Genomic DNA, 13,085 nt, shown 5'->3' on the forward strand with positions numbered 1-13,085 from the left:
CCTTCGGACTTAGGGCGTCTGCTACTACGTTGGCTTTACCCGGATGATAACGAATATCGCATTCGTAGTCACTGAGTAGCTCAACCCACCGTCGTTTTCTCATGTTGAGCTCCTTCTGATCGAAAATATGTTGTAAACTCTTGTGGTCGGTAAAGATAGTGCTCTTCGTTCCATACAAGTAATGTCTCCAGATCTTCAGAGCAAACACTACTGCTCCTAGTTCAAGATCGTGGGTCGTGTAGTTAACCTTGTGTGTCTTCAACTGTCTCGAGGTGTAGGCGATGACCTTACCTCGCTGCATCAGAACACATCCGAGTCCTTGATTTGATGCATCGCAATAGACTACGAAGTCTTCTATTCCCTCTGGAAGGGGTAATATTGGTGCGGTGCAAAAGGCTCGTTTGAGCGTTTGGAACGCTCTTTCTTGCTTCTCTTCCGAATCAAAGGCCACGCCTTTCTGGGTCAGGGTCGTAAGAGGTTTCGCTATTCGGGAGAAGTTCTGAATGAACCTGCGGTAGTAGCCAGCGAGACCTAGAAATTGACGAATTTCTGTAGGCGTCTTTGGCGCTGACCAGTTCTTAATGGCTTTTATTTTGGATGGGTCCACGTGGATTCCTTCCTCGCTTACCACGTGTCCTAAGAATTCGACTCTTCGGATCCAAAATTCACATTTCGAAAACTTCGCATAAAGTTTCTCTTTCGTAGTGTCTCTAGAACTTGTCACAGGTGATCGCCATGCTCTTTCTTACTTCTGGAGTAGATCAGGATGTCGTCAATGAAAACGATGACGAACTGATCCAAGTAAGGTTGGCATACTCTATTCATCAGATCCATGAAGACTGCGGGCGCATTGGTCAATCCGAATGGCATCACCACGAACTCGTAGTGTCCGTAACGAGTTCGGAAGGCTGTCTTTGGCACATCCTCCTTGAGCACTCGTAACTGGTGATATCCGGATCTCAGATCAATCTTGGAAAAATAGTTCGCCCCTTAAAGTTGGTCGAATAGATCATCTATGCGTGGCAGAGGGTAACGATTCTTGATCGTCAATTTGTTGAGTTCTCTGTAGTCAATGCACATACGGAATGATCTGTCTTTCTTCTTAATGAACAAGACCAGTGCTCCCCAAGGTGAGAAACTTGGTCTTATAAAGCCCTTGCTAAGCAGTTCGTTAAGTTGACCAGAGAGTTCTTGCATCTCGTCTGGTGCTATGCGGTAGGGCGACTTGGCTACTGGGGTAGCTCCGGGGACTAAGTCGATTCTGAACTCGACTTGTCGTTGCGGAGGTAATCCGGGTAGCTCTTCTGGGAAAATGTCGGGGAAGTCGCTCACTACTGGGAGGTTCTTTAGTTCTTTCGTTTCTAGGTTCGTGTCGACGACGTGAGCAAGGAATGCGTGGTATTCTTTGCGCAGATATTTCTGTGCTTGAATACTAGATATAATGCGAAGACTCGCACCAGGTTTGTCGCCGTAGACTATAAGAGTTTCGTTAGACGGGAGGTTTAGACGGACTGCTTTCTCGTAGCACATGATGTCGGCGCGATGAAGACTTAACCAATCCATGCCGATAATAACGTCGAAACTTTTTATGGAGACCGGCATAAGGTCGATTGGGAATGAATGGTTATCTAAGGTTAGAAGACAACCTAAGTATATGCTATTTGTACTTTCAGTTTTCCCATTGGCCATTTCTACTGTGAATTGTTCATTAAGTGCGTGAGGTTGTTGCTTAAGCATGCGAGCAAATTTGTGGTTTACGAAGCTTCGCTCCGCTCCACTATCGAACAGAATGCATGCATAGGAGTTATCAAGGAGGAACGTACCAGTCACCACTGTCGGGTCAGCAACTGCTTCCCCGTGGCCTATAGCTAGTACCCTCCCTGCTCCTCCAGTATTCCTCGCCTTGGGGCAGTCCCTTTTAAAGTGGCCTGTTTCGCCACATCCATAGCAAGCTGGGCTCGCGCCTGAGCCAGGAACTTGGGAGATCGGTTGTGCCGGGAACTTACAGAATCGGACGGTGTGTCCTTTTCTGTTGCATTTAGAACAGTGCATTTCACGGCAGGCGCCGTTGTGGCGGAAGTTGCATTTGTTGCACTTCGGCAAACTTCCAGCATACTGCTTCCCCGGAGCAGTAACAGCAGTAGGGGTTACCGCAGCATGTACTGCCATGATTTGCTGTTTCTTTGAAGCTCGCTGTTTCTTCTTCTCATCCTAGAACTTCCGCTTGGTGCCAGCGGGTTTGGAGGGTTCTGGGATGGCTAGGGTGGTTGTGGTTGCAGGGGTCTTGACTCCATGGTCAATGAGTCTTTGTGCCAACCGCTTGGCACTGTCGAAGGTAGCGGGGTTGGATGCTAAGACATTCCCCTGGTACGGAGGCACTAGCCCCCATACGTACCGTTCAATCTTTTTCCCTTCAGTGGGAACCATATTGGGGCATAGGGCCACCAGTTCGCTAAATCGGGCAGTATAAGCGATCACATTGGTTCCCTTCATGGTCAGATTCCAGAGTTCAAGTTCTAACTTCTGGACTTCGCCCCTCAGGCAGTATTCCTCAGTCATGAGGTCCTTCATCGTTTCCCAGCCCATGTCGTTAGCCACGATGAGAGTTAGGGATTTGACGTGGCCGTTCCACCACGTTAGGGCTTTACCCTCAAAGGTGCATGCGGCATATTTCACTTTGCACGCAGCAGGGCATGAACAGATTTCGAAGACTGATTCAGTCTTCTCGAACCATTGCGAGAGGGCAATGACTCCGCCGGTGCCATAGAAAGGCTTCGGCTTGCAGTTTGTGAAATCCTTGTAAGAGCACTCTCTCGAGCGCACAGGGATTTCGACTGGAATAGATTCCACAGGGGTTCCACCTCTGCTAGCATTTGATGAGTGATACTGAGCCATGGCAGTCGCCACTGCTGCAGCTACGGCAGCATTTAGGGCTGCAGTATCGATGACCGGAGGCGGTGGAGGCGGTGGATTATTCCTATTTCTGGGAGATTTGCGAGGAGGCATCTTTCAGCTATAAGTTTATAAAGATAAGAAAGATGGTAAGAATCAATTTGTAAGCGACGTGAGAGTGACGCATGGACTAACTAACCATCGCCCAACAGTTGAATGAGTGTTTGAAATCTCAATAAGAAATATTAGTAGGAATACACAAGTGTACAAATTCTTCCCACAGATTAGATAGATTTCAATAGTACGGGTATTACTGATGTAATAAGTTCAAGGAAAATCGACCTAACAGTAGGTCTTACATCATACCAGAAGGATAAGACTGACAGTCCTAGATTCCTAATTAGAGTATCGAAGGTTAGGAATACTTTACAGACAAGTGCTACTTAGAGCACATAAGTTCAAGGCTATTCCTAAATCAAAAGACAGAGATGTACTAGACATCATCTATTGGCGATGGGAATTCCTCGGGTGAGCCCTGAGGTCGGACACTTGGCGAAACACCTCTTGAAGGTGTCGATCCTGAGCTCTCTGACGAGATCGAAGTTCCAAGACTTCAGCACGGGAGGCAGCCAGTTGTTGCTGCAGGGTTTCGTTGGTTCTCCGGGTCCGTTCCATGTCTTCTTCAAGACGGCGGATGCGGACTGTGTTGACACCTGAGTTGGCATCAATCTCCATGACCTAGTCGATGGCTGCTCGAACTTGCTCGACATTACGAGCTATTCTGCAGATGATGACAGGCAGAGCTCTATCAGTAGAGCCACCATTGCTGACGTTGTAAAAGGTTCGGTCCCCAAAGTATGGTAAGGGTTGACCCTGTTCATCACTCCAGCGGTTCAGGTTGTTTGCCCACATGGGTGTAGGACCTGGAAACGCTGGTCAAGGGTTGTTGTTCGGGGCTTGACCTACAAGCGGTAGGTTGTTGACTTCAGGCTCGGAGTCAGATCCATCAGAAAAGCCTTCTGCGAGGTGATCATCCAAAGGGATTAGATGCTCATCTTCAGGCTCTTCGTCGATCCACCCGGCATTGCCTTCATTGGGAAAGTACGGGTCGCCATGATGGAATCCAGCCATTTAGATCTACGTGAGAAGAGAGGTATAAGAATATAGTATACGTGTAACTAGTAGCGCAAAATACACCTATTGTATTTTAAGTTTAAGTTCTACTGATCTTCTTGTGGTATTGTTGGTAAGTTTTTAGACTTGTTAACATATCACAACCATTCTAGGGCATATGCTAATCACTCCTAGGGCCAGCATAGTTGATCAGGCTATGCCATTTCCAGGACCGACCATACATCCTCGAGCTCACCTGTAATATTTAACAATCATAATACTTTTGTTCTTGTCATTGTGACACTGATTTTAGTATGAATGCAGACTAGTATACTTAATTAAATATTTTATTATTTAAAGTATAGACTCTTGGTCAGAGTGTTTTAATCCCATTTGGGTTTATAGTTTAGTATATCTTTTATGGGTTGATATACTTGATTCACTATAAACAATGCTCTGATACCAATCTGTCACACCCCAAAACCAGGAACGGCGGAAACGTTCTGGGGCGGAGGACGTCATGTATAGTATCACAACACAGTAAATGTAAATAAGCAAACAACATCATCCATTGCATTAAATATATAATTTTAATACAAGTGTGTTCTGTACAGTTATAGACACCAAAAATAATGTAACACAAAATAATATGAGCTGAGTCTTGAATGCACTCCATCTTCTCAAAAGCTGGCCTCGGTACCTGTCTACTGATGACTTGAGAATACAAGTTATTTTGAAAGAGTTTATCAGCATTAAGCTGGTGAGTTCATAAGTATTTTAGTGTCAATGTTTATTGTCAAAAACGTTTGAACCTGTCTCAGTGTATAAGTTTGTAAAAATGTAAGTAAATGTTTGAAAGTGTTTGTAAAAGTTTGAATCTCTTAGAAAATCCTATATTTTCTATCAAAGTAACCTTCTACCAAGGCTTAACTGTCTTGTATACTCGTTTGATGTAAAAGTGTGTAATTACCCAAGTATAACTATCATTTAATAAAATATAGTTTGTACATTAATGCTGAAGTGAGATTATCACTAAAATATGTAATGGGTAAATCATTGTAGTACTGTAGCTTTGTATAATAAGAACTACTGCTGTACTAATTACTACCTTAAACCGGATTTATATTAAGATATAATGTGATAAATTGCACCATGCTATCGACTGGTAACAACGACATAATGAACGGTCGTAATAAAGAAATGACGTTTGGCACCCGCAGACCTGCAAGTCCGGCTGTAGCTAGCAGCAAGGTGTAGGATAGTTAATCCAGTATAGATCTATACGCAAACTCACGCTCTCCCTCTAAGAGAATTCTGGCTACAACTCGGGCCATGACATTTAAGGCATGCTCCGACACAGTGGATCATAATTGTTAACGTATTCATGTATATGTAATGTTTCTCGTTCTAGTATAGTTGTATATGTTCATGTTTCTAGTATAACTATATATGTACCTGTTTCTAGTATAGCTGTATATGTTCCTGTTTCTAGTATAGCTGTATATGTTCCTGTTTCTAGTATAGCTGTATATGTACTTGTTTCTAGTATAGCTTTATATGTTCATGTTTCTAGTATAACTGTATATGTACTTGTTTCTAGTATAGCTGTATATGTTCCTGTTTCTAGTATAGTTGTATATGTACTTGTTTCTAGTATAGCTGTATATGTTCCTGTGTTACCCCGATGGTAACTAACTATTGATGTACTGATAAGTATGAATATGGAAATACTTTTACGTCTATATATGTATATATGATATATAAGTAATATTGAAACGACCTTCGGATGGTCACCGAAATCCCACCAGACCACATCTCAAGGCGCGAAAAGGAAATAGGGCGGATGGCCTTCCTAAGTCCTTTAAACATTATTTATACATTTATACATATACGGGGATGCAATTGAATATTTAAAAGCATAAATAAGTTTTCATAAGACATTTGAAGCATAAATGTAATTTCAAGAGAAGATCGACTTGATGTCGATCCGTAAAACAATTTGAAGGCATAAGTTGATAAAGCAGTTTAAGTATAAGAAATATTTGTTTTAATCACAGTTTGTAAATAAGTTTGGATAGTAAAAGAGTTTGTAAAACATTTCAAAGTAAAGTGGTTTGATAAACGGATTGAACAGTGGTAAAAATCGTTGTTTTCCTAGTTATTAATTACATGTGATTAAATGCAATCACATGTGATTGAAGCAATAACTATAAGTATTTGACTTGTATTCCCCCCCCCCCATAAAGTATTTAAAACATTTAAAATCATTTCAAAGGTTGATTCAAGGGGTATGAACTCACTTGTGGTGAGCTGTTTGAATTGTAGTGTCGGATACCGTGCTAGGTGGAAAACGGAGACTTGTTTACACGCACGAGCCTAGTTATCATATAATAAGCATATATATAACTAATTAGACAAATAATAACTTAATAAATAAGTTAAAACACTTAGGAACATGTAAACACTTTTCATAAGTGTTAAAGGTCCTAATGGTTGCATCTAAGTTGCTACGGGACAAGGCAAAAGGGTTTGAAACATCAAATGGCCTTGCATAAGAGTTCACCACCCAACAAACCCCACCCTTTGGAGTTTACGGCCGTAAACTCATGGGTTTATGGCCGTGAACTCCTCACATGGTGATTTTGGGTGTTTTAAAGTGTTATCTTGATCCTAGAACACTACTAGCTTTGTTGGAATAACACATGAAGTAGTTTAAGGCCCTAGAATGCTCCATAGGGGAGTTTACGGCCTAAAGTCCATTTACCCTAGAGTTTACGGCCGTAAACTCCTATGGGGTGATGGATTTTAATTGTTTTGAGGCCCTTGCATGTGTAGGATAGCTTCCATACTTTTATCTAAGGCTAATGGGGACAAGATGCACACATTTGTGTCATTACTTGGAGTTTACGGCCCAAGAGGTGTTCCTTGGCCGTAAACTTCAATATCTTGTGTTTCTTGGTTGCTTTTTAGTCCCAAATGTTTATACACTAACCCCTAAACAAGTTGTCTAACAAGGAATCAGGACTATGAAGCCTTTAGGCTCCGTTTTGGAGTTTACTCCCCAAGAACGTTCTTGGGCGGTAAACTCCCGGATCTTGTAATCTAAACATGTAATTGATGTTATAAAGCATCTAACAAGTATTGAAATACATTTAGTAAAGTAGACTCACAAATCTGGGATGAAAACCCGAAGATCCGTCAGAGAGAATATGGCTTTTCTCTATTTGGAATTGTAAATAATGAATTAATTTAATTCAGAAAACTTTTTATAGTCCTGGAATATTTTGGCAGAAAATATTTTTATTCCTGATATTGGACTGCAACATTATGAAACTTGAAATGCTCAAATTTCACAAAACCAGGAGCATCCACTCTCCTGGTATCTCCTTAAACATAAACCCTAAAGTACACAGACTTGTTCGGAAAAGTATGAGAATCACTGAAACTGAACTAGCTTCTATTGAATAGATGATGTTCGTACAAATGGAAATTTCGGGTTGTCACAAAAACTGATGTAATTATACGATTTTCTGACAAACTTCATATACTTTATCCCTTTTGTAATATGCGGAGCATAAGGGACGTTTTCTGAATATAATTACATAGTTTTCAAAACAGTGTAGGAACTTATCAAACCATTCAAATTATTATAGGAATAATTTGGGATCTTTATTACTTGTTTTACGGATTCAGATTTCATGCAAAGTCAATATATAAACTATGTCTGATTTAGTTTATCTATGTTTAATCTAGAGTATCATACTAAATAATTACTTTGTATTTAATTATTTATACTCTACTTTGTTCCAAACGATTTCGAAACTCGATAACGACCAATTATCCCATGAATTAGTTAATACTAACTATACTTTATTCACGGATTCCTTTCTTTCTTCTATAGTTTTATGTATTAAAACTACCTACTTTCGTACTAAAGAGTATTCCAGGGATCTTAACCTATAGTTTTATGTAATAAAACTACCTACTTTCGTACTGGAGGGTATTCCAGGGATCATAACTTATGGTTTTTCTTATCTTATGTAAATCGACAAACTTCTTTTATAAGAAAATATGGGATTTTCTTGGGAAACAACTTTTCATAAAACCAAAGGAAACACATTCTTTTACCAGAAACAAACTACTTATGAACTCACCAGCTTTATGCTGATATTTTAAAACTGCTTGTATTCTCAGGTCCTCGTTAGACAGGTATCCCGCGCTCTTTTGGAGAAGATGGAGCGTATAGAAGTCTCGTCTTTACTTTTGATATACTGATGTTATATATATATATATATATATATATATATATATATATATATATATATATATATATATATATATATATATATATATATATATATATAAACATGTATTACTTTGATTTCAAACAAATGTAAATATTCCTATGTAATGTAATGGTTGTGTTTACTATGCTTGCTATGTACATGGGCTGTGATACTTTACATGACGTCCTCCGCCCCGGAACGTTTCCGTCATCGGTTTCGGGGTGTGACATACACCATCATTAATGCTTAGCTCGGAAAAACGTGTGTTACAATAAGTGATCATATAATTCTCTGTTCTACAAGATATCATTTGGACATGAGAAACGGAGATATATAAGTTGTTGTTTACGATCCCGTTGTGCAATGATAATACATACATGCATCAGTAACTTGATGTTATAAAACATATTGGTGTGTGTGTTTGATGAGTGAATAGTGCAAGCATATAAGTCGAAGTTTATCCGTTCCTTTTACTCTAACGGGAAAAGCGATACATGTGGGCCCATCGATGATTTGATGTCGACATCTAAAGCGCTTGGCCAAGCCTGGACTGAATCGATGTGCTCAATTGGTATGCTGATTTCAGTCGTCGTAAATTAGAAATCGGTAAACAAAATTTGGGACAATGAGCATGATTATAATCCATGTCTCATGTCCATACGATATCTTGTAGAACGAAGGAATATTTGATCACTTAACTTAGGACACATAACTGACTGGGTCAGAATTAGATTGCGACTTTGAGAGCTACAATTTGCTAATAAGTTTGGAAGTTATATTGGCAACTATAGTTATTAGACTTATCCAAGTGGGGGACTATTGGATTAGGTGTCTAATACCATAACTATAATTGGTATATACTTGAATTGATAGTAGCACAATCTTTTTGGGTTGGCCTCAAACCTAGCAACTAGGCAGGATGACTTTTGGAGAGAGGTTGAATTTATTATTTGTTTAACAAATTGAAATAAATGATTTATTAATGTATTATGGAAATAATATATTAATTAGAAATCATATTATTAATTAATAATTAATCAAAAAATAATTGGAATTAATTTTTGGGATTAATTGAATTAATTAAAAGTGCAGGGGTTGTTTGACAATTTATTGATAGTTGAGGAAAGAGGCTCTAGAACCTCCCTAGAAAGGGTTGGACGAAAACTTCTAGGAAGGCCATAGAATTTTCTCCCAAGGGCTCTTGGATGTGGATTCTTGGTCTGCTTGGTCCTTAAGCTAAGCGATTAGGGTTTCCTCCTAAAGCCCTAACTTTGGCTCTAAGCTACCTCACCTACATAAGGAGCCTTATGATGGGTTTTGAGCATTCTAACACTTCCTAAGTGTACATGCAACCCTAATAACCTTGGATCTATGTTTGTCTAATTATCATGCAAAGTTGAATTCCAAGGTTATATTCCTATCTAGAATACATGGGGAACAATTTTTCTTGAATAAAAGATAGAATAACTTACCTTGTAGTTGCTTGTGTTCCTTGAAACCTTGTGAGCCTAGCACCCCAAGTGTGATGCCTCAAATGCTTCACACAACACCAAATGCTCTTGGAAAGACTTTAGAGAGAATTCACACTTCTTGAAATTGGCCTAGCCCTCAAGTTTCTTATATGTCTTGTGTGTGTTGCCAATTTGTGGAGAATGGGACCTTTATATAGTGTTGTGTCATGACTCTTCATTTTCATGACCCATGGGTTTGTAACTCCCATGGAGCATCCATGGGTAAAGCCCAACTTGATAATCCATGGAGCCTTTTAGCCCACTATACAAGATATGAATGATTTACATAATCAGCCCATATATTTAATTAGTTATCCTTTGATCACTTAATTAATTCCAAATTAATTCTTTGATCAAACTAATCAAATAATATTATTAATATATTAGAACTTATAATATATTAATAATCTCCAAGTGATATTTCTCTCATTTAGTCTATCCAATTGCATGGTGCCATGCAACCCAAATGGACCATGCCGGGTCGGGTCAAGTACACCCCAGAAATAGTTATGGACTTAGACACCTTATCCATTAGGGTTTTTCCGCAATCATTGATATTTATTGAGCCGTCATCTTAATTGACGTATCTTGATATTTATTGTTTTGCCCTAATCTGCTTTATTACAAGTCTGATCTTTGAACAGGTTTTTACGATCATAATGGACGCAACGCAATCAAACCCTATTAATATGTCCAACAGCATCGGTTCGACGACAAAGATTCCAATCTTGTACACCCATGACTATGAAGTATGGGCGCATCATTTTGAAGATTACGTGATTGGATCGGAGGACAATGGTTACCTCATATGGGAAGCCATCATCAATGGATCGTTTTCTCATTCTGCTACATCCAGAATCATCAAGACACAAAAAGAGTACAACGATCTGCTTAAGGACGTGAAGGATATTGCACAAGACGAGAAAGACAAATTCCAGTGTAATATTAAGGCGTTAAGGTTGATCAGATTCGCCCTTCAGTCAGACACATTCAGACTGGTCAGCTCATGTACTACGGCGAAGGAAGTATGGGATAGACTTCGCGAACTGTATTCCACAGACGAAGATCTTGAACATTCTATCCAAACCTTGCTTCTATCTGAGTTTGGAGAATTCAGGCAAGGGGCCGAAGAAACGGTGACCCAGACATTTGATCGCTTTAATCATCTTCTCAGCAAGATGATCAAACACGATATTGAAAGGAAGCTCATTGAACAGAAGGTTACTTTCTTGAACAGATTGAGGTCTGAATGGAGAGCAGTGGTTTCCACAGTCAAAGCCCATGAGCAGTTTAAATCATATTCATTGGCGAAACTGGTGGGTATCCTAAAGTCCCAAGAGAAGACTGTGGTGCAAGAGAAAAATGTTGTTTCTAGTCTTGGTTCGTTGGCCCTCCTATCTAAAAGTAAAGGTGTGATGGAGGATGAAGAGCTCAACTTGGAGGAATATGACCTCACGTATGAGGATTATGCCATGATGGTATCCAATCCTAAAAGGTTCATAAAGAAGAGATTCCCAAGCAACAAAAACCGAAACTGGCAGGGGAGCTACAGCTCTGAAAAGGTGAGCAGTGAACCGAAGGCTGAGGAGCCCAAGAAGGAACCGAAGGCAGATGGTGACTCCGGAATAAGTTGTTTCTACTGTGGTGGCAAAAACCACTATGCTAAGGACTGTGTTCTTAAGAAGATGGCTGAAAAGGACGATGGAAATGATGAGGAAGCCGTGCTGCAGAAGAGACTGGATGAGTTGAGAAAGAAGAAGTCCACCGCTAACCCTTCTATTAATGCTCTTATTGTGCAGGGTTCGGTTAATGACGACGAGTTCGGTAGCACTGAAGTTTGGTCTACTGACTCAGAAGACGAAGAAGTGAGGAAGCCTACTCATGGAAAGGCTTATGTGGCTAAGGAGGAAAGCAGTAGTAAAAAATGCTTCATGGTGACTGACATATCTCAAATGAGGGGATACAATACCGATGGAGGAAGCGATGGACCGAAGATACAGGAGGATTTGTGCTTTACGGCCAAACCACTCAGCCAGCAGTTCAATGAGCTCGATGAATTGATAAAGAAGGTACAATCTGTTTTTATTTCATCTAAAGTACCATCATCCTCATATGAGAAAAAACTAAAAAATGTTAATACAAGAATTTCTCATTTAGATAGTAGCTTAACTCAAACTCGAGTCACCAATTCTAACCTGACTGATCAATTAAGCAGGGTGGCGTCGAAGAGTGAGGAGCGGCGAATGTGGATTGAGTTAAAAGAGTCCGAATTAGTTAAAGTTAAAGACGAAAACATTTATTTGCAGAGAGACAATTTGAAATTGTTAAAACAACGAAATGTTTTTTGTTTAATAGCTAAACGTTTATATTCCAATATTACTCAACTTCACTTGGATTGTGAGATAGGCCAAAAGATCCATCGCATGATTTTGCCCTTCCTAGAATTTAAGGAGGATGAAATCGATGCCGAAGCCTACAATTGTGAGAGTGTGATATCATCTGATGATGTCAATCCGACCTACATGTATGGACTGGACAAAATTGAGTCCTTCATTAAATCCAAAGACCACTAGGACATGCTCAAAAATCTTTTGGACGAAAATGACCGACTTAAACTGAGAACCGAAACCATGCAAAAATTTGACTCTCTAAACGCCAACATAAGCTCAGAAAACAAAATCGATGTTGAAAATGCATCTGAGCTTAACGAGGACGAAAACATGAGTGAAATTTCTGTAGAGGATACGGTTGACTGCTCAGAATTTGTTAAAAGCGAAACTGAAAACCACAAAAATCTTATTTCTGAAAATTCTGTGGAATTCGCTAGATTGTCCCAACAAAAGTCCTCGAAATTAGTAGAAAAAGCTGTTGTGTATCAAAAGGTTAGGACCACTCCGAATCAGGTATACAAGGTGACTGGAGTAACCGAACATCAAACAGCTGAACTCACAGCTATTGTTAACGAAGACAATGTTGATGGCTGTGATGAGTACTTCTGGGAAGCTCCTATTGATAATGCAAACGAAACCGTTGGCTTGTCTGAAAGAACCTCCTGGATGAGCAAAGGAAGATACATCTATGAACCATTAAATAAGCCGGATAACTTCAATGAGCCAAGTACCAGTGGTACGAAAGATATTCCTCAGGAGAATGATCATTCAGCAAAAGAAGACATTCCCTCTACTCCAACAGCTCAAAGTGAAACTTCATCAGATATTCCTTCCACTTCCTCAGTGCAAACTGAATCATCTTGGGATATTCCCTCTGCTCCCTCGGCTCAAAG

The sequence above is a fragment of the Lactuca sativa genome, chromosome 3 (assembly GCF_002870075.4).
Source record: "Lactuca sativa cultivar Salinas chromosome 3, Lsat_Salinas_v11, whole genome shotgun sequence".
NCBI lineage: Eukaryota > Viridiplantae > Streptophyta > Magnoliopsida > Asterales > Asteraceae > Lactuca > Lactuca sativa.